Source organism: Colossoma macropomum, unplaced genomic scaffold (genome assembly GCF_904425465.1).
Source record: "Colossoma macropomum unplaced genomic scaffold, Colossoma_macropomum, whole genome shotgun sequence".
NCBI lineage: Eukaryota > Metazoa > Chordata > Actinopteri > Characiformes > Serrasalmidae > Colossoma > Colossoma macropomum.
In genome coordinates, this window is record NW_023494796.1 from 29,291,445 (window position 1) to 29,311,558 (window position 20,114).

At 36.6% G+C, this 20,114-nt stretch overlaps 1 long non-coding RNA gene across 1 annotated transcript in view; it reads right to left on the reverse strand.

Annotated features, from left to right (window-relative positions):
* Nucleotides 1-19,427, reverse strand: part of LOC118816720 — a 34,007-nt gene extending 14,580 nt beyond the window's left edge. The window contains exon 1 of the long non-coding RNA XR_005007896.1: nt 19,191-19,427. This is a non-coding gene — a long non-coding RNA (uncharacterized LOC118816720). The remainder of the gene's footprint in view (nt 1-19,190) is intronic.
* Between the last annotated feature and the right edge of the window lie 687 nt (nt 19,428-20,114).

Here is a 20,114-nt window from a genome sequence, read left to right on the forward strand (position 1 = left end):
TCCTTTACCTTGGGTGAAAACTTCATTCTGAATGGACCAATAGAAATGCTGTAAAATCACCTGGAATACAATTTACATTGAATAAATTCTTTACATTAACGTACACTGAAAGGTGAGAGTGTGTTTAGTCTCTTTTTTGGGAGACTATATATATTTATGGATAGATATTTATATATAACCTCAACAAGCAAGCAAATATTTTTACTTTTTTTTACTTCTTTCCACCCTGCATTTTAATAGAAAAGCTATTATAAGCCTAAACACTGAAGCAGGAATCAATGATGATAAATCTTTATGACGGTTTATAAAGTAAATTCAAAATTTTCTGTCTTTATTTTTTCAACGTTAATTTCGACAGGATTTATAAGAACTTTTCCCATTTTTTCCTTCGTTTATGTGCTTTAAACATCAAACTGTACCAGCCTATTTTTGAATGGAACACTCAGGTCGCAGTGTAGCAGCTCAGTTAGACTTAAGGTAAATAAACAGGCTGAACCTGCAGTAACTCAGCTTTGTTTCTTCTATAAATAAACAAGCAACGTGTCATATTTTACAAACAATAGTGTTTTATACATTTTCGGTCTGGTGTTCATTTTGCCCTGATTATTATAACGTCTCTGTCGGGACAGAACCTCACGTCATCTAACTTTAAAGGAGAAGGAAAAAACATTCGTCACGTTGAATGGAAGTTAATGAAAGAAGATTTTAACAGGTATTTAACAAATTAAAAATATATTTTTAAAAATATAAAAAAATAAAAAACAATAAAAATAGATAGACAAGGTTCGTCCCGACAGCAACAATAAATTTAAACGTAATTAAAGAAAATTGAAAATAAATATACTGGCTCAGATGACAATTATACCGTTGTTTATTCATAATTATGCCATTAAAAAAAAAAAAAACGCTGAGGTACCTACATTTAGCACTATTTGTAAACAGACATGTATTTACAATTCAGTTTTTAAAATTCTTCAGAAAGTTGTAATAGTTTGTTTGCTCTTTGTGGTTCAAATGTTCTTGAGATTTCTGCAGTTTTCTTCTTTTAATTTCTACTTTTCTACTTTTGCATTCATGCTAATACTAACATTACACATTAATAATGTTACTGTAAGTAGCATTTTTCACTTTGCAAGCATCAGTAATTAAGTCAATCACACTGAGAATGAAGCGAAGACCTGCAGATGGCAATGAGAGCAGGAAAACAGTATAATCCTCTTGACACAGCTCATCTACGCTGACTGATTTATGTGTGTTTGTTGCCAAATATATGAGCGAATGGCAGGACTGCACATGCTAGAGCTCAGGGGGCTTCAGTTTTCATCAGTCCAGGCCTGGTGTTGTTGCTTTTGGCAGTATTTGAGATGTTAGTGCTGAGCTACTTTTGTGAAAACAGACTATTAACAGAGCTGAGACGTTAACTCTGACTGCCAGCATCATAATTGGCATCTTAATGGTGTCAAAACACAATAATATTGAGAGAACGGCTTAATTAAACGGGAATGACGTACACATACAGAGTCATTCAGAGTGGTTTGGTGTGAAACGCCTCATTCTAGAGAGTCAGAATTGTTCACAGTGGTGGTGATGGGAACCAGACGTCCACCTCTAAAAGTAGCAAGTTAGAAAAGAAATAGTTGTGAATACATCGCCCAAAGTTTGAGACACTGTTTATGATAGTTTTGAGAAGATTATGATCTAAAAGATATTATAAAAATCCATTGATGGTGGAGGGATACGTGCAGGGTGTTGTGAGGAAAAAATAGTCCCTCAAAAAAAAAAAAACTAGTTTTAAATTTTACCATATAAAATTTCTGTATTTGTACTGCAGTCATGGCGACCCCTGGTTCCTATCACCACCACTGTAAAGACACATCAAACCACTCTCGACTTTGTTTACATCTCAGCTTTGATGCAGATTTATGCAGAAATTTTGAAAAAGAAACAGAAACATTTCTCTCTTTTGATTTATTGCCAAAAAATCACACTGCCCAAAGTAAACAATACTTAGTTGTACCTGCATTCAGGCCCTAGACACGCCCCCCCCCACCGCCCCCCGAGTGCCACCGTGGAGTCGTTAGGGTGACCTTTGGCATGCCTGATGACTCGTGAACTAATTGGGCTAACGACAGGGGCGTATCTGCGTCGATGACCCCTGCTGGAGGGCGGGTGAAGAGGTTAAGCAAACAGCCAAGGTTCGTGACAGTAATCCTGCCGTTCTGACGGCGCGTTCAGCGCCGCGCTGCCCCTCGTCGTAAAGCACTTAAAGCCACAGTGCGGCCACGAGCAATTTGCGGTGATTGAAAAGGAACTGTTTATCTAAGGAAGCAGAGTGTTAGTGTAGCCCTGCCTGGGACACCTTAACCCTCTACCGCACACTTCATGAGGGCATAAACATCTTGCATAAAATGGTCCTTGATTTATTTTTTCAGACCTGATTATTAAATTCAAAAACACTAAAAAAAAAATAAGGGGTCCATTTAGAGTATGTTGCCTTGAGGCAACACTGTGAAAATGGAAAGAAATGATATAGAGCCGTGTTCCCTGAGGTGGTGGGACCTGGCTTGTGACTGGTCAAATCCATTCCACTGTCAAGCAATGTTGCTTCTAGGCAACAAATACATTTCTACAAATTCTCATAACAAAAAAAAATCATATATTAAAAAAAGAGGTTTAAAAGTACCCACTAAGAGACAATAGGACCAAATACATGCTTTTTATTGACTTACTCAAACTCTTCCCTTAATTATGAATCCTATCGTTGTCTTTAAATATGTGTAAAGTTATTGTAAAGTGAGGAAAATGAGTTTGTTGCCCTGAGGCAACATCGTGCAATAGAGGGTTAAGCAGGGGGCTACTGGCTGGGGCTAGTGGCTTTCCTTGCAGTGCTACTTATTAAAGGGCCCATATCATGGAAAACACAGGGGTTTTATTTGGTACGTACGCACTGTTTAAGTTTCTAAACTTTACTCACTTTGCTGCAAGCTGCAAAAATTTAACTAACGAAACATGTCTAGCCCCACCCACTCACGCTGAAGTGTTACAGCTTGGACTTTTTGAATGAGGCACAATATAGGGCAGCCAATCAGAACGGACCTCATTTACATACACGCCTTAAAGGCGCAGTGACCAAAACAATTCAAATAGCTTGTTTCTGCAGCTTGAATTTAAAACCTACCAGCCTGTTTTTGAATTCGCTGTCTCTGTGATGTGATACAGTCACATGCAGAAGTTGCAACACCCCTGGCAAATGAATTTGGTTGGCTTCTACAGAAAGCACACCTAAATATGACACTTTCTGCTAATTTTGGTGCACAGTTTCAATTTATTTGCTGAGTTTAACTTAAAAAAAACATACAATATGAAATGTGCCATTAATTTTTCACATCACATTTTATGCATTTTTTCTTTCAGTAAATTAAATTCAGTAAATAAACAGTAATTGTGTATTAAAATGTACGGAAGTATGTTCTCTGTAGAGGATGTGTCACATTATTTACACTTAAACTTGGACTGTGTGCCCAAACTTTTGCACAGCTGCATAAGCATCTATTCAGCCTATTGTGGTCTAGCCCCGCCCCCTTCTTTCAACTATAACTATAAGAATTGTCTTAGGTTTGGCTTGCTTTTGACCAAGGCACAGTACAGGGCAGCCAATCAGAACAGAGCTCATCTACATACGTCTTAAAGGCACAGTAACAGACAGCCTGCTTAATTCAGAGGGAAAAAATAGTAAAAATGATAAAATGAGACTCATTATTGGATACTAGCTAACAGCCCTTAGTCTACTGGGAAAGAAGACAGTAACAAATCTGAGTTTCTCATGTCAGAATATCAAAAGGAATAAATAAAAACAATAGAAATGAAGAGGTGAGAAACAGCGAACAAATAACACTCCAGACCTACTTTTGAGGATGTTAAGTGGATGATAAAGCCACTGTGTCTGACTTTCTCTTTGTGTGACCGGTCATGGAGATTATCCACCCCTGGAGACTGACGGGAATATAAAAGTGTCCCAGCAGCAGGAAGTAATGTTGAGGAAACGCCTCTAAACCTCCCCCTGACCGCGAAGAAAAGAAGATCAATAGGTGGCCTTTCAGGCCTTTAAGGTCTCACGATTATCTGAGCAGCTAAGTAACTGAGAATTTCCTGCTTGTTACACGCCTCTTAATCCTGTTTCATACAGAGCTGTTTGTATAGAAAAGATCAAGACCTCGTCTTCATGTCTTCAGTGCAGCCACGCTCGTTAAAGTTCATCCCAGCTTTAACTTTAAACGAAGGCCGTCTCTGTTGATTATATAGTAGTTCAGTGGTCTATAGAATATTTTCTCAATTCACTGGATAATAAGTTTTTAATCAGAAATCAGACCTAATTTAAAAGGGCCTCATTAAAAAGGCATATAAACATGCTATGTGTCAAATGAAGGCATAAAAATGAATGTATGAGAGCAGTAAGGCGATTTACAATATGCGTTATCATCATTATAATCGTGTGAATGTGTTGTGTACAGTTCTATACAGAACCCTTTTGAAAATGACTCTATATAGCACCAAAATCTTGACATCGCAACAATAGCAGAACCCTTTTTGGTGCTGTATAGAACCGTTTTCAAAAATATACATATTCTCCATCGATCTGAAGAACCGTTTCACCATGCAAAGAACGTTTTAAGCATGCAAAGGGTTCTTTGAGTCACTGTCTTTAATAAAGAACCCCATATAAAAATGCTACATGTTAATTAAAGGCATGAAAATGAATGTTTTTACTGTGAGAGAGACCAATAACACAATTTAAAATATGCTTTATCACTATTATAATGCTGTGAATGTATTGTGAATAGATCATACAGAACCCTTTTGGTAATTACTCTGTGTAGCACCAAAATGTTGACATCGTAACAACAGCAGAACCATTTTGGGTGCTGTATAGAACCGTTTTCATAATATACAACATGTTCTCTATCAATCTGAAGAACCATTTCACCATGTAGGGAAGCTTTTAAGCATGCAAATGGTTCTATGAGTCATTCTCTTTAATAAAGAACCCTTTAAACCCCATATAAAATTCTGCTTGTCAAATAAAGGCATAAAACCATTTAGCAATGCAAATGGTTCCCTGACTTACTATCTTTCATACAGAACCCTTGAAAAAAATGGTTCTATGTAGCACCAAAAACCCCCCCACTGTTTTTTGTTCTATATAGAACCATTTTCAAAAATATACAACACATTCTCCATCAATCTGAACAAGCATTTCACCATGCAAAGAACCTTTTAAGCATGTGAATGGTTCTTTGAGTCACTGTCTTTATTAAGAACCCCACATAAAAATGCTACGTGTCAAATAAAAGGATAAAAAATGAACGTGTCTTCTGAGTGTTTATACAGAATCATAATGATGGGAAAATAGTGGAACCTCTGAAAAGTAAGTTTTCTTATTATTCAGGGGACTATTTTGCCTCAAAACACCCTGCATATGTATCCCTCCACCATGAACGGATTTCAGGCCAAAATCTTCTCAAAACCATCATAAAACAGGGTCTCAGTCATCAGGCAGTGAATTCATAACCATTTAATGTAGTAACTTTCTGTGAGGGAGCTTTTAGAGGTGGACGTCTGGTTCCTATCACCACCACTGTGAACGGAGCATTTCACACCAAACCACTGTGAATGAATGTTTTAAAAATAGGGTTTATGCCAAACCTTTATCTCAAAACTATCATAAACAATGCCTCAAGCACCAGGCAGCATATTTCATGTACCAACTTAAAGTAGTATAGTTTGTCTTGAGGTATCGAATGCCTCAGACGCCTGGTTCCTATCACCGCCACTGTAAACGACTCTGACTTTCCATTGTAAGTTTCTGTAGAACAAAGCATTAAACCACTCTGAATGACTTTGTTTACACCTTCGCTATTAAATTATGCAGAAATGTTGGAAAATTAGTTCTCCTACAACAGAGCAGTCGTGACAGCCCTACTTTAAATAATTAAATATGCAGAACAGTACACAGTTCAGTACCACCACAGACGCTCGCTGGATGGGAAGCCAATCTAGACTAACATTACTCGGAATAAACACAGCCGTGGCTTCCAGAGCGTCTCTACAGGATGAACAATTCATTTTAATGCTTAAGTTCTCCAACAGAGATCATCAGGTACCAGCTTCCAAGACAACACGGCACTCCTGCGGACTGGAGGACGAGAAGGAACCTTCAATACCAATGAAATGGTTTTTCCTAGAACCGTAACGCCAGAGCCAAGAACCATTCAGAACCTGTTATTTTTGAAGAATGTGGTTTGACAACCACAACAAGTCCTTCATGGTGTTTAGTAGACGCTTCTGAAAATGCTTCGTTGTTGCCGAATTTATCTTTAGCTAGTACAAATAGCTTAGAGTCCAAAACACCCCTGAGCTACACTCTTAAAAAGACGGTTCTTCGAGGGTTCTTTAGTAAAGACAGTGGTTCTATATAGACCCATGAACACTGAAAAAAAATGCATGCTTGAAGAGTCCTAGCATGGTGAAATGGTTCTTCAGATTGATGGAGAATGTGCAGGTGATGGTTCTATATAGAACCTATTTGAAAAGGGTTCTATATAGCACCAAAAAGGGTTTGGCTGTTGTCAGGATTTTAAGCTTGTAACAGTAGAAGAACCCTTCTGGGTGCTATAAAGAACCCCTTTCAAAGAACAAACTGTTTTTAAAAATTACATTTTTGAAATTTATTTTTTAAAGTATTTCCTCTGTTTTTCTTTACCTACTTTAAATTTGGTAATACTTTCTAGTTTACATTTTATTTTGCCTTTTTTGACTGGTTTGATGATGATTATGATTCTTATTATTATTATTGTTATTTATTAATTTATTTATTTACCTTTTATTATTATTATTATTATTGTTATTATTATAGGGTTAATCATTTCTATTAATTCACCATTTTTTATATTAATATAAAAATTAATAAATACTCATTTTCTATAATTTAATAATTTTTTATTTTATTTTTGAAGCATTTTTTCTGTTTTGTATTTACTTTAAATTTGGCAATGCTTATTATTGTTATAATGTTATTAAAAAAAAGAAAAAAATTAGTATTATTATAATTTTTTTTACATATATCTTATTATTTTTGTACCTACTTTACATTTAGTAATACTTACTAGTTTACATTTTATTTTGTCTTTTTATTTATTTATTTATTTTTTTTTACTGGTTTGATTTGTTTCTATGTGTTACCTTTCAACGTTTTTTTCTTGTTTCCAGTCCCTGTTCTCTGCTCTAAAGCACGGCTACACTGTAAATCAGGTTCCCCTAACTGTACGCAGAGTTTAAATAAAGGCTGATAGGTTGACTGAATACAGACAATAACGGCAATAAAACGACTCTTTTATTTACATTAATATGTTTAAAAACAGCCCAAGAATTTTATTTTGGCCTAAAAATGTGCAGCAGCTTTACTGTAAGTTATGAAGGATTCTAACATCACAGAAACTACACAGTTGAATCGTCGCCTTCAGATCGAAGCATTTTTGCACTCTTGTTTGACACACAAGGCGAGGATGACAACATCAAGTGTGCAGAATGCAGATTAGCGTAGCACCATTTTTAGCTGCCATCTTGGCAAACATTCCTATAAGATGTGGTCTTATCGCTGACCTTCGCCTTAATCAGCATAAACTGTGACTGGTCTTAACTTTGTAGATATTAACCCTAAATAATCTGAGGCTGACCGTTTATCATGCCAGACGATCGTAAAGGAAAGCTGTCCAGTTTAAGCTTGTTTACTGAGGTCAAACCTAAACTGAACTGACGTTTATTAAGGCTGGGTTGTGAGAAAACAAGTAGAGAATTACGACTTCATGCTTAAATCTGCCTTAATGCTAAATGTCTAGATTAAGATTATACACATGTCCAACCACAAACCACTGATACACTATGGTGTTTTAGGCCAGGGGTCGGCAGCATGCGGCTCTTTTACTGCTCTGTTGTGGCTCCACAGCAGAATCAGATTCGTAGGTAAAAATAAAATAATCCTCCTTTACAGTAAAATAAAGCTCTGCTGATCGTTCAACACAGTTTAACAATAAATGGTCTTAAACTCTGGAGTTAATGTAGAACTGCTAATTCACCCTTTAACCCTGAAGATCAGCACAGACTGCTGGTCACCATAGCAACACAGACAACATCCCACCTGCTAGTAGCTAACGAAAAGGCAAAGAGAGAGATTTAAGACGAACATCGACAATTTGGAGATAAATGGACTCTTTTGCATTTATAATCACACGTTTAATCTGCAACGACAAACTGACAAATACTAAACAGTTGCGAGGCTTAAGTCAGTTTTTTGTTCGAATTTTCCCGTTCCACCTTAAATGGTGCAGCAGTTACATTCTGATGCCTCAGGCACCTTTTAAGGTGGAATGGGAAAATTCGAACAAGAATCCTCGTAAAAAGTCGAACGTTGAGAGACATTTTACAAGAAACTGTTCTACTTTTGAGGAAAAGTTTCCTGCTGGAGATGTGAGAAAAGCGGCTATAGTTGAGCTAAAGCTTAAAGCAGAGCAAAGTGAGTCTGCGTTGTTGTTTATATTATATATTGTATATTATATATTTTATACTAGCACATTAGCACACACTGAGACATATTTACAGCCAAGATGCTAGATCGTTACTTCAATAAAATGGACACGAAATGTTGTGGCTCCGAAGGCGGACTGATTTTTTGTTGAAAGGCCAAAATAGCTCTTCTTAACATTTGGGCTGCCGACCCCCAGTTTAGTCAAAAGACGATGTTTCATCCTGCTATGCCTAATAGGCATGTTTTCCATGGATTTTTCATCAGGAGCTCCAGACCATCACAATCAGGCGAGTGGTTTATTCCGTATCTCGCTGTTTCTGTATCTACGCTAACCACCGTGCTGTCTCCAGTCCTCCTCAGCTCTTTGATGGTCTGCTTGGGAAAGATAAACCTCTACTGTTCTAATATGTAAAGTGGGAAAGTGGAGGCTACAGGAGAGCTGAAGGATCACCCCATTATCATTTCTCTAACCTTTTCCATCTGCCAGGTCCAACTGGCCTCAACGCCAAGACTGCCAGCGTGCATTAGATCACTGCTTTACATAAGAACATGCTAGTACCTCGCCTACGTGAAGGACCGGTCACAACACGCTCTCGCTCCAACAGTACAAGCTTGATTTGACGGAAATGAAAACAAATGCTGACAAGTGTGCACCTACGAAAAGGACTGAATGTAACAAACGTCCTAATACTGCACTAACGCTCTGAATCAGAGGCAGAAACTCGACACCTCCATCTCAGACCCGTAACGCTGACAGTCTACAATCCAGTCCATAACATGAAGCTCTCGCTCAAAGAGCGGCTGGTCACGTAAGAAATCGGCTCTATTTTAACACAACCTCGTATCCAAAGCAGTAAAATTACAGGAGGAGGAACAACGTTTTTTAATTACGCACATTCTCAAAAATAAAGGTTCCAAAAAGGGGTCACATCCTTCAGTAGATGCCTCTTTAAAGAACCATATTTGGAGATGGCTAGTGTGAAAAACCTTTCTAAAGTTCCATGTAATATAAAGGTTCTGCATACACTTTCAAAAATAAAGGTGCCTAAATGGGGTCCTGCAGTTCCCTTTTAGTGGAAGAACCATTTAAAGAACCATATTTGGAGATGGCTAGTGTGAAAAACCTTACTAAAGTTAGAAGAACTTCCACATAATATAAAGGTTCTGCATACACTTTCAAAGACGAAGCTGGCAAAAAGGTTTTTTTTGACTAGAACTAATTTTTGGTTCCCTGAAAAAGAGATTTATGAGCATAAAATACCACTTAAAAAAAAACTTTAAACTTTAAAAAGGTTCTGTTATATAATATACATATATACATATATATATATATATATATATATATATATATATATATATATATATATATATATATATAAAACAAAAAAAGTCTACAAAGTCAAACTCTAACTTAGTTATATCTAATAAGCACTTTGAAAACAAACAAGAGGATCCATCAGGTTTTGTTCTGCTCAGTGACGGCAGGAAAAGTTGATAAAACTTTATGAAACATGAAATCGTGTAGCTGAAACTCTGTCTTTCTGCAAATCTTCACTGCAAAAAATATTATTTTGTTCAGTGAAATGATCTTAGATCTAGTTGATATTTCTAATATTCCCCATTTTTGATGGTTGTGCACTTAATATAAGATTATTTAGCTTATTCCTAGATACTTTTCACTTGTTTTCTTGTAATTTTATTAAGTAAAATTATCTCACTATACTGGCAGATAGTTCTTCTGGTTTCAAGCACATTTCATAAAACAAGCAACATTATCTGCCAATATAGTGAGATCATTTTACTTAATAAAATGACTTAAAACAAGTACAAAATGTCTAGAAATAGGCAAATAATCCTAAATTATGCTTATAACAATCTCAACAGGAGAAATATTAGATTTATTGACTATATTTAAGATAATTTTACTTGACAAGATGCCATTTTTGCAGTGCCTAAAAAGTCTCATTGTCTTAAATTTTATAAATATGAATTTCATTGATTTATCCATCTTTTCTTTTTCTTCTTTCTCCCAATACAAGACATTTTACTGCATTAGAGTCACATTTATGATTTACAACAAAACCTCACACAGCCTTCAGACTGACCTGCTGGGACAGTTCATCACAGTAGCTGGTTTCTAAAGGAAACTTAAACTAATGGCTCATATAAAAATAAATAAATAATAATAATAAGTGTCCTAAAAATGTCATAAAACGCATTACATTTACCTTTCTGATAATGTAGACTCTCTATTACAGTAATTTTATGTTTTAGAATAAATTATGAGTATAAACTGTTTGTGTTCCTTTAAAATCGTTGCTTCATTTCATGTTTTTGCAAGACAAAACCTTATAAGTCCAAGCAGAAAGTGAGTTCTTAGGATCAGAAGGTTCTCTCTGCATTGGACCTGTTCCAAAAAATCATTTGCAGAATTGATAAGATTTCGATTTTGTACCTTTAGAATAATTCAAAGTCATTCAGAGCTGTGTGATGTGAAACGGGTCTTTGTAGAGGGCTTGCTAACTCAGATTTGGTGACAGGAACCAGGGGTCACCATGACTACAACACAAAAATAGCCATTTTATTTATTATCCAGAACCACCAGTGAACCCACACGAGTCTTCTGAGTTTATATGTTATGTTGATGTTGGTAAAATTGCGCTAAATCTAAGAGAAACGTTTTTTGGGGTGCTATTTGCCTTAGAACACCTAGAGAACCTTTGAGAAACCTTTATTTTTAAGAGGGCTCATTAACGTTAGAACATTTTGTTCTATTAAATTTTGTCCCAGTTTTTTGGGTTAATGTGTCATGAAAGGTCGACATAGTAAAGGCAGATATTCTTCTCAGGATAACAATAAAAACTGAGTCATGAGGCTTTTTGATATGACGGGGCTGAAACACTACGATGGTGTTTGGATCTCAGCTGGAACACCAGCAGGGCCGAGACACAGGCACACAGGGGACAGAGGCTTGTAGGGGACCTTTGAAGACCAGACTTCACCATTAACATCAGCAATAAACAAGCAAGCGGCCACGAGAGTCGCCCTCCGGCCTTCGTATGCATATGTGGAGAATTAAGCAACTGCATAACAGATGCAGTAAACAAGCCTGCACTGCAAACAAACAGCGCTCAGCATTAACGTTTCCACCGGAGAGGAATAACAACGTCTGAAAACTTGATGTTTACACACATCGCAAAAAAGGATATCTGATAACCTTATTTTAACGCAGCATCTGCTCGGTAAGGAAAATAAATTACATTTATTATTATTATTGTGAGTAAACTTTACATTTGAGCTTGTTTTATCTATTTATATGCAACTTATATCTTATATCCAAAGAGTTTTCGCTCCAGGGATATAAATGAGCTCGTTCTAATCCTAACGTTCATTCATCCTAACAAAGCTAAACATGACTGTCCACGATTTTGTCGTGACAAATAACGTCCTGATCTGCTTTTCTGAGTATATCATGGGTATCATCAGTACTTCTAGAACGCTGAGAGACACGTTTTGACCAGTTACAGCGACAACAAATCAGCCCATTATGTCATCATCTCATTTTATTCATTTATTTTTGGCGACTGCTTAATTTTTGGCCTCCATTTTCTTCCAAAAAGTGGAATTCCATCAATTTTTCAACATTTTGAAATAATTCAGTCATTCAAAGCGTGTGATGTGAAATGGTTCATTGTAGAGAGCTTACCAACTCTGATTTGGTGATTGGACCCAGGGGTCACCGTGTAATACATTTTAAAAAAAATACATTTTAGACCTAAATTATACCCTGAAACTATGATAAATTTGGGCCTCATTCACAAATATCTTCCTAATTTTGTTCTTAAATTTGTTCCTTGTAAAGAAATGTCCTAAAGAAAAGTCTACATCAGATTCATAACGTGTTCTTAAACTGCAGAGCTGTACGATCTTTGAGCTCAAATGTGCGTTGATTTTTTTCCCAAATAACAAAACATTGGTGACTCTCAAAATCTTCATGGACACTGAGTAATTTTTAAGAAGAATGGTTGGTCTATAAGGCCCAATGTGTCAGGCAGCATATTATGAACGACTTCATGCAATCATCTCTTGGGAAGTGGCTTTTGGAGGCATTAAACGCATCAGACGTCTGGTTCCTATCACCACCACAGACTCAGTGAGTGTCAACAGAATGGCACATTTCACATCAGACCACTTTGAATGACTTGCAGTTTAACAGCGCACAAATGTGGAGGGTCATTCTACAGAAACATCCACTTTATCTCTCCATAGGAGTCACTGGTTTTACTGATCCTCATTGGTGTTACACATAAGAAAGATAACATCAGACACATTTATAATGAACAATGCATTTTACAAAGTAACTGCTACAGAGCCTCAAACCACATGTCGTCAATCATGGAACATCCACTAAAATATGGAAAATATGGAAAATTCTATTTTTTCACAATTACCTCAGAATAAAGTTGGTCACACCAGGTTGGTCATATGAAATCATGAGCTAAATGAGAAAATCTCTGATAACTGAAAGACACAGTGGACTCACCATGTGCTTTTCTTCATATATCCTCAGAAAACAGGTAAAAGGAAGTCGAGTGATGTCAACAGTGTGATTTTTATTTCAAAATAAGAGATTTATTGTTGTGCAGTAACACCAGTGACACCACGACTCCTGGGGAGAACAACTTTCATTACATATTTTATAATATTTATTTGCCATTAGTTTTCTTTATGTCATTTGAATCATATATTCCATAGTCAAGTGTAGATTATTGCAGTTAAAATTGGAGAAACACATGTTTTTTACCTCAAAATATGGCCCTGAAATATTAAAAAATATTTGACTTGAATTCTATATGATTGATTTGAAAATCAATACTGCTAAATTGAGGCTCAAGAAGGTGTAACTGTTAAAGTAACGTATTGTTTTATTTTAGAATATAAATAAACTGTAACCCTAACATGCTTCCCAGGTGTAATATATCTGTACGTATCCATAAAATGACTCCGGAGTTCTCTTTTAATATATTTTAGTGTGAGGGCTGCTTGTGGTTCACCGCATTTCAGCATTTTTCCCATATCACGGGACAACATTGTAGTGCTATTCGCTTGTAGGCTTCCATGCTTATGTAAATGCACCATTTTTATGAGAGCAGCTCGCAGAGGGGCTCTGTTCCCGACTGTTCTCTCTCACGCACTCACATAGGCTGACCCCGGGTTCAGCTGCACAGTAAATCCCCTGGCTTACGCCTATATCTAAAGACATACACTCTCGGACATGAGCCTTAAAGGCACCTCAGCGGTTGCTAATGACCCCAACACACAGAATACTCTGCTACCACACTCACATCCTCGCTCCTACAGCATCGGCAGCATGTAGGATTAGGCCTAAGCAATGCGTGTATTTATCATTTATTATTATAATGTTTGGATTTAGAAACAAAATGTAATCGTGTAATCGCGACACAAGCACCGGCTGGGGTCATTTTTAGAAGGCACGCACGTCCAGACATTAAAGCCGTATCCTATGCTGTGATTTAGCCTTAAATGCTGCGGCTACAGGAAAACATCTGGCCAGCCTCAAGAAAATCTTCTCCGCACTCTTCCAAGCCAAGATCCACCACAGCTAAACTGTTCTGGTTATCATCACTGCAGGTGCTTTTAGCTCATAGTACACCATTTCTTAATACGGCTAACATGCTAACGCTGAGGTACTGACAAATTCAGTCACAGTGGCAGTTCAGAATCTTTTGGTTCAAAGTTAGCATTGGCATCAACATGTTTGAAACTTTGTCCAAATTAAAGTGAACACTCCAGACTCTAAAAAGCTAGTTTTTTTTTTAGCTGAGAGCTAAAGTTACATTATTTCTCCATAGAGCTAACAAGCTAACGCTGAGGCACTGACAAATTCAGTCACAGTGGCACTTTAAGGTCCTTTAAAAGTAACGGTTCAAAGTTAGCATTAGCATCAACATGTATGAAAATGAAACTAAACACTCCTCAGACTAAAATGTTTTTTTTAAGCAGAGCTATTCTGTTAACTGATGGCTAATGTTACATTATTTCTTAATACAGCTAACAAGCTAACGCTGAGGCACTGAAAAAGTCAGGCACGGTGTCCAGTAGTTAGCATTAGTTAGCATTACAAACTAAACTTAACCCTCCAGAGAGTAAAAAGGTTTCTAACTGTTAGCTAAAGCTACATTAAATGAAATGAACCTTTCAGCCAACTGTGGATTAGACCTCCGCATTTAACCCATCCGTGCAGTGAAACACCACATACACACTAGTGAACACATACACACACTAGGGGGCAGTGAGCACACTTGCCCGGAGCTGTGGGCAGCCCTACCCACAGCGCCCGGGGAGCATTTGGGGGTTAGGTGCCTTGCTCAAGGGCACTTCAGTCATGTACTGTCAGCTGAGGGGATTGAACCAGCAACCTTCCGGTCACAAGGCTGGTTCCCTAACCTAACTAACTGTTTTTAGCTGAGACTAAAAAAGTTGTTTTTTTTTTTAGATAAAACTGAACTAAACACTCTTAAGAATATTAAGAAGAGTAAAAAGGTGTTTAGCTGTTAGCTAAAGCTACAGTATTACTTAATACATCTAAGAAGCTAATGTTGATAAGTGTAGTTCAGTTCATACGTCCTGAAAATGAACAGCTTTAAAATTAGCGTTAGCGTCAACTTGTATGAAATTTTGCCAGAACTAAACTATTTTTAGTAAGAGAGTAAATTTCTTTTGAACTAAAACCAAACTAAACACACTCGAATATTTTTTATGGAAGAGTGAAAAGCTGTTAAGCTGTTATCGACTGTAATGCTACTCCTGTATTTTGTCTCAAACAGAACCAAAAGCTTATTTTCTCACACTGAATCTAATGATCTGACCATACAGGAATACAGCGCTTTAGAAACAGAACACATCAAAAACAGAGTCCATTTCATTCTAATCGCTGTTATTAAGCTACATTTCATTTGGTGGTCGACGTTTCCACTGAGTATCATCAAAAGGGTTTGCTGCTTTTTAATGTTTAAACGCTGCTACTTCTCTCTCTGGTGGCTTTGCTGCAGGTTAACTGCTCCCAGCGTTGCGTACATGAACGCATTTATCTTTCCCATCTGCAATCAACAACAATCAAATCTGCATTCACCATCTCAGACATCTGTAAGCTATGACAATCAGTCAGTTAGACGACTTCAATCACGTTACTGATTGCAGGACATACGGAAGAGCATCCACTTCCTCCACCAATGTGCAGCACACACACACTCACACACACTCGCAGAGAGGAAAAGGACGGAGCTGAAAAACAGCAAACGGGAGCAGGAAAACAAAATTACGCATTAAACAGATCAGGCCTTCCACAGCTTTTAAATTATGGTATTGATAAAAGTCCTCAGCGTGATGTTTTCCAAATATATACTATATAATCATATTAGAGTTTCAGATCATGTTTAATTTTGTATTAATAAGTTAATGAACCCATTCTTTTTGAATGCTGGCACAGTATGATAAAAGAATGTCAACCTGATAGAGCTTTGAATCTATATATCACTGCTATCTCCATTTTTGTCATTTTTTAGTTTTTGACATAATTTGAAAATACCAATTACTCTTTATATTGTGTGTAAATTTCATGTTGAATGGACCAAAAGAAATGGCCCAAAATGACTTAGAAAGACGTCTGGTTTCACTGACTTACATTATAAGTAAAGCAGTTTTTTCTTTTTCCTGTAAAGTCATCATTTTGGAGATATGAGGTTTTCTTCCAACAACAGCGGTTTTATATATATATATATATATATATATATATATATATATATATATATATATATATATATATATATTATCATCAGGGGTTAAAACATGATGTATTAGCCGTAGTTCCAGTAATGTAATTCCAAATAATGTAATGAGGTAATAAAATATTTTTAGTTATTTCTTCACAACCTGAGATCTGATCCAAACTTTTCCAATATGAGACCTTCTGGATGTTTATTTTATTATGACTTAGTTTAAAATAGATCAGTAAATCATCTACAGTTTTATTTATACTTCTGGGTGGAAACAAATAAAGCATTTCTTAATTTTTAATAGCTTCCTGCTAATTCGCTAAATGATATAAAGTTGTAGAGTATGTAGAGTAACTGCACCATAACAAAATCACTGTATACCTGATTTTGTATAAAAAAAAAAATATCTTTAGTACTGTATTACTGAAAACAGTGTAAATATATACATATGTAGGCGCTGTTGGAATTCACACATAATGTAAACGCCAACAGGCATTTTTAATAATGTCAAAAACTGGAAAACGGAGAAAATGGAGATATGAAGTTTTGTTTCGACAGCAGCGATACATATGTGTGTAGAAATATATATATGACATACATTTCAGTTAAATACATTTTTATTATCAACAAAATCGATATTGTTGTGTGACACCACTATCAGTCTCCTGCACTATTTTAAATACAACTATAACAACTCGATTGTATTTCGGAATTACTTGCCATATCAAGCGCTCCACTCTGACACTCCACTTCCTGCCTGAAACACTGGAGACAGACCACACTGAGCTGCCAAGCCGTAAAAGTAAAGAATCAACAAATGATGACCAACAGAGAGACGGCGACTCCGCTCCGCTCGCCTTTTTAAAACACCTGCATCACCAACTCACAAAAAAGGGTACAAATCTGCTGCTTGTTTGGCCATAAACCCATTTAATTAACGGAGACGGTGCAGCTGTGCTAGGCCCAGCAAACCAGGCTGACTGCCATGCACCCCATGTTCAAATTCAGGGTTCAATAATGAGCATTACGCCTGTTGTGACAGAGCCTTTGCCAAGAATTTCAACGGTCCTTCTGAGACACCCACTAGGCCCTGATGTTCAACCAGAGAAACTATGGCAAGTAGAAAAACAACCTGTTCATATTGGCCGATTTACACAGCAGTTATTTATTCTAACAGCACTGCGTGCAAATGCTTAAAATTAGGGCTGAACCATATGGACAAAACACTAGTATTGTCAATACGCTGCTGCATATTGTGATATGCCTTAATTTACAATATATAAACTAAGTAAACTAAGCTATAATGTAACGTTGATAAAGCTTAACCTGCATTTTCACAAGAATAACTTACCTTTGTTGGAATACATTGGTTTATTATGCTTGTTTTTGATAACTAAAAGGATTTTTGGGTTGTTAAAATCAGGATTTGTTTGTCTTTATGATCTAAAATGGTCTAAATTCACAATATCTAAAGCAGCATCACTTTTAAAAAGCCTGTAGCTGAGATTAATGTCATATATGGCTATATTATTCAACCATTCTACCTTCAAAGAACTCAATCTTTGATTTTTCTTGCATTTTTTTCCACCAAAAACTAATTAAAAAATTAATTTTAAAAAATTTTCCAACTGCACTTAATCCTTTAGAGCCTCTTAGAGCTAATTGGACTATTTTTGTCCCTGTTTAAGACTGATGTATGTAAATGAGCTGTGTTCTGATTGGCCTGTACTGTACCTAATTCTGAAAGCAATCTGGGCTTAAAAGCACTCCTTATAACTTAAGCATGAGTGGGAGGGCTAAACTCTACTATAAACTACTCATCTGGAACTGTGATTGGTCACAATGCTCACAGCACACTGTGACTGGTCAGGGGGTTAATTTGCATACTGCAGCATTCTGTATTATCAGTATTGGAAAGGCCAGCATCTCAATAGGGTTGGACAAATGACTGGACACTGATTCAAGCGACCACACCCAGTCCACACAAGCTAATCTGCTAAAACAGCCTGTCTTGTCCACTGCATTTACACCACATATCCACCTATTTAGCCCACAGCAGTTTAGCCCCGCCCACTCACGCTGAAGTTATAGTGTGTTTCAGCCTAGACTGCTTTCTGAGTTACATACAATACAAGCTGGCCAATCAGATTTCAGGTTTCAGCAAACTTGCAGGCCAAAAGTGTCAGGAAGAAAATTTTAAAAAGCCTTTTAGTTACCAAAAACAAGCATAATGGATTATTTACAATGTCTTATTTTTCAAAAAAAAAGGAAAATAAGAGAAATTCAAAGATTCAAAGTATGTTTCCAAAAAATCTACAAATAAAGTTCCTTGGAGGAGTGAACTGATTTTCAGTTCACTCCTCCAAGGCTGCAGTGATTATGGTGTGCCTCTTTGCCTGGACTGTCTCTGACTAAAGAGAAGGGTGCCCCCTGCTGACCTCTGGACTCTAAAATCCTGATGACCCCACACAGTCAGGTCTGCTGGATAATGGCTCATTATTACAGCTACTTTGTTACTACGACAAAGTTGGAGAGGGAACTTTCAATACTTTGAAATCGATTTAGTATTAGAGCCGGAGAACAATCTGATCACTTTTTAGAAAGAAAATACATCATTTCAGATTCAAAACAATCCCACACATATATTTTAATGTGAGCTGCAGTGTGTTTTTTGGCTTGGAAGAGGTTTAAAGAAGTTCTTTGAAGAGGTTCTTCACACTACAGCTCATTTACAAAGGTTCTTTAATCTGTTTTGAGAATCGAATAGAACGTTTTGAAATGCAAGACGAATTAAAAGTACGGAAAAAGAGAACCTGCTAGTTTCTCACAGTCCTCCGAGTGCCGGCCCTCTGAGCGTAAGAGTGTCCATGGCCTTGAACGTGCCGCAGCTGAGCCGCACTACAGCTCAGATCAGCTCACACCTCCAGGTCCTGCAAGCTTACTGGGTCAATCGCCACGTCCTTTTGCCCTGGGATAATGAGAAGCTTTTGTGTCCCCATGTGACTCGTGAAAAAACAAACAAACAAAGCCATCAAACTGTGAGTCATGTAGTTAGAATAATCTACATTTGCTAACCGAGGCGTAATCATCTCGGCTTTAGGAGCCACAAAGCTCAAGAAAGTAAGATGAGAAAGTTATAATAAATAAAAATGTATTATTTACTCTTAAAAAATCTTTAAGGTTTAAATCACAGTGAAATTCAGGATTTCATTATGCAGTGAACTGTTTCCTAAAAAAAAATCATGTTGAAATATAAGATCTCATAATACAGTGAATCACTTCCCAATGAAATGAATCACAGTGAAATTTGTTATTTCATGATGTAGTTTATTATTATATAAGAATATATCATGGTAAAACGGGTGATTTAATTATGCTTTTCAGTGTTTCCAAACATGATGAATTGTGCTGAAATGAAATTCAACATTTGAAAGAAGCAGTGAATCATTTTTAACTAATCATATTGTGCTGAAATTAGGCAGTGAATTATTTGTTGTGAATCATAGTGTGGTGAAATTAAGAAGTGAATCATTTTTAACTAATCATATGGTGGCGAAATTAGGCAGTGAATCATTTGTTGTGAATCATATTGTGGTGAAATAAGAGAGTGAATCGTTTTTTTAACAAATAGTGTGGTGAAATTAAGCAGTGAATCATTTTTAACGAATCATATTGTGGTGAAATTAGGGAGTGAATAGTTTTTTAACAAATCATATTGTGGTGAAATTAGGCAGTGA